This window comes from Triticum dicoccoides, chromosome 7B (assembly GCF_002162155.2).
Source record: "Triticum dicoccoides isolate Atlit2015 ecotype Zavitan chromosome 7B, WEW_v2.0, whole genome shotgun sequence".
Lineage (NCBI taxonomy): Eukaryota > Viridiplantae > Streptophyta > Magnoliopsida > Poales > Poaceae > Triticum > Triticum dicoccoides.
Window position 1 is genome coordinate 648,000,087 of NC_041393.1, and position 3,559 is coordinate 648,003,645.

Genomic DNA, 3,559 nt, shown 5'->3' on the forward strand with positions numbered 1-3,559 from the left:
GTCAGCCCCCGAGACTTCAGGAAGTAATGTAATGATGCCATAATTAAGACGTTGGACATCAAGGATACCCTCATAAAAACTATCAAACAACCGCATGATGTCATTTTTGACAATATCCCAGCAACACTGATAAAATTCAGCAGGAATGTTATCAGGCCCTAGGGCTTTGTTGATATCCATGTCAAACAGAGCATCTTTGACCTCACGTTCAGAGAATTCCCTAACCAGATCTGCATTATTTTCAGCCGAAAGTTTCTCATTATCCTCCCAGATATCAGGGTCCATGTGAAAGAGATTTCTAGGGGTCGGGCCAAAGAGTTCTTTATAGAATCTAGTGGCCTCTCCATATTTAAGAGCATGGATAGTATTTTTTTCGTTTGCGGCCATTAGCTATTTTATGAAAGTAGTCCGTATTGCGGTCTCCCCTGAGAAGCCATCGTTCATGCGATTGCTGCAGCCAATAGATCTCTTCAGCAACTAGCAGCTCATGAAGCTCAAAGCACACATCGAGTTTTCTACAATATAACTCCGGCAGTAGGGGGCTCTCCTCCTCTGCCTCTTCTAGTAATTCGAGCTCGAGGCGTAGTTCCTCTTTACGTTTTTTGGCATTACCAAACTTATCCGAGCCCCACCCCTTGAAATAAGACTTAAATCTTTTAAGCTTGAGATTCAGAATATCAATGGGGTCCGAGGCAGCAACCTTTCTGTTCCAGATATTAGCCACTAGGTTGAAAAACCTATCATCTTTGAGCCACGAGAGATCAAAACGAAACTCCCAAGCTTTGGTGGGTGTTCTTTTCTCCCGTTGAGTGTATATCAAGAGAGGATTGTGGTCAGGTAATTCTCTAGCCAGTTTTCTCATGGAGACCAAGGGGAACATTTTCTCCCAAGAGTCAGACATGAGCACCCTATCCAGTCTCTCGAGTGTGGGGTGGGATTGGTTGTTGGACCAAGTATACTTACCCCCACTCATATAAATTTCCCTAAGGCCCAGGGTATTGATGATAGAGTTGAAAAGGTCAGTTGATTTGGATTTATTCAACTTTTTATTCTTCTCACCAGTGTGTCTCAGAATGTTAAAGTCGCCCCCAACAATATAAGGAATATCAGTATTATGGCAAAAGGAAGCCAGCTCCATCAGGAAATCCTCCCTATGCTCCTCATGAGCAGATCCATAGACCACCAGAAGGCTCCAAATCTTCTTGATTCTAAGGTCTTTAACATTTAATTGTAACACATAACTCCCTTTTATGCATTTCAGCAACTCCAGGTTGCTGCTGCGAATACCACACAGAATGCCCCCAGATTTACCAATAGCAGGGATCCATTCCCAATGAAAAGAACTAAAAGGATCGAGCCTTCTAAGAAGTTTGGGGGAGAAATCTTTTTCAAGGTTTCATGTAATCCTATAAAGTCAACGGAATGGTCACTAATGAGGCAGGTGGCCATCCCCTTCTAGCCCACCCCTCTGCAGTTCCAAATGAGACCACTCATTTGGAACGGCAGTTTGTTTTCTGGCTCTGGTGACCCTACCAGGAAGCAAGGTAGAGTCACCTGGAATACCAGCAAAATCATTTTTCTTCTTTTGACTCCTAGTCACAGGCCTAGGTAGTCGAACCTCCACTTTTTTTCTTATTTTTCTTAGCGGATCTGGATTTCACTAATTTATCATTAACCACCTCATCCTCATCCAGCCAGGCTAGATTTAGGGGGGAATTTTTACCCAGCCCATTAGTAATATACATCTCCTCACTACCTAAATTCTCATGAATATTAGCTTTCTTATCAACCAAATTGGCTCTAACTACTTCCAATTCTCTCAGAATGTCAACACAAGCAAAGTCATTATTAGGGATCAAAACACCCATTTTAGAAGCTCGACTAATAATTACAAAATTAGCAAGAACAGCAAAGGCATTTTTGTCATTGAGGTTGGATTTACCTTTCATATCTCTGGCATCGATCATATTCGCTGCTCTGGCTTCCATGTTCATGTGCTGGAGATGAGTGTTGCGCTGACTGAACCGAAGATGCAACTCAGGTGCAAGAGGAGGAGTAGGAATGATCTCCTCGCAGTCAGGGTGAGGGAGTTGTACCGTGTAGTCCATGGAAACTTTCAGGTCTGGTTCAGCATCTCCCACCACCTCGGAAATCCGAGATAAGTTAGAGATGGCAGAAGTAGAAACAGAAGAAACAACTTCAGTATGATTATTCACCTGCAGAGTGTGACCACTAGAAGCAACTTGATCAACAGGATCACGCTCATAATTGCCACTCGCAGGAGGTAAACTCACGCCCAGCTGGTGATCAATAGTCATTTCCAAGGCCATCTTTTCAATCGGCAGCGGACTATTGCCACCACTATTCTCACTCTCAGAAGAAGCACTGTCAGCAGGAAGATAATCCTCATCCCTAGGTGATGGCAGGCGACAGGCTTTGCCACCATGATATGAGGAGGATTTGTTCTTATCATTCCTATCAGGGGATTTGTTGTTATCTTTAGGGGTGATTCATTCCGTTTGCGCTTGGGAGTAGTATTGTTCTAGCCAGCATAGTGCGGCACATGCACAGGTTCTTCCTCACGGATTGTATTTCTCACCAGCACTTCTTCCACCTCATATTGAAAACGATAGAAACGACCCCCTAAACATCCCTCGGCAGAGGTAGGAAGCTTATCAACCTCACGGCATCCCAGCTTGGCCCGCACAGAGGAGGGGCGGTTGAGCGTCGACATGTCAATGTCCAGGGTCACCCCTTCCAGCCCTCCAACATAAGACATATTTTTGTCACACCATTTGTTAGGAGGATTTTTACTGATTCTAACCCAAGCTACTTCAAGTAAACCCTCAGATTCTACATCCTCACACCATGGAGTAATGCGCACAACCACACCTAGAGCCTTGAGAGGAATATATTATACAAACGGAGCCTTATCCACCTCCCTTTGATTAGGGAAACGCATCACATACTGCTGGGGGGTAATCAAGTGTGCTGAGCATCTCCACCCCTGCCCAATATACTTCTCAAATTCATCTACCAGTTGCTTAGTGGTAATCTCCCCCTTCACAATCGTGATAATGACCTTAACTATCCTCTCACTAGTCTGACTACTAACAGAATAGTCATGGATATAATGGAAACCCTGCCCTTTAGCTGGGAAAGCGCACATCGCAGGTATGCATTCCCAGGGGACGAAATCAGTGCAAATCACAGATAAATGACCTTTCTTCTTGCATCTAACGCATAGGGCTTGAGGACATTTAGCAGTAGGATGCCCAAAATTAATGATTGCAGATTTGACAAATCTCAGAAGAGGTAACTAACTGATCAGGGATAGGAGGAGGCTCACGCATTTTTTCAGGAGGAGCACTCTTGTCGGTGTTCTTGCCGCTCCCCTCAGCACCCCAGCGATCATGCTGTGCTAGGTGGTCCTGCTGTGAGCCCGCAGCCTTCTCCCAACGATCGAAGTCCATCTCGGCAGATCCCGACGGGGCAGTGGAGGAGGAGGCCCCCAACGCCGTCTTGGAGTCCAGACGTGGCTATCGCGGCCACGTCCACG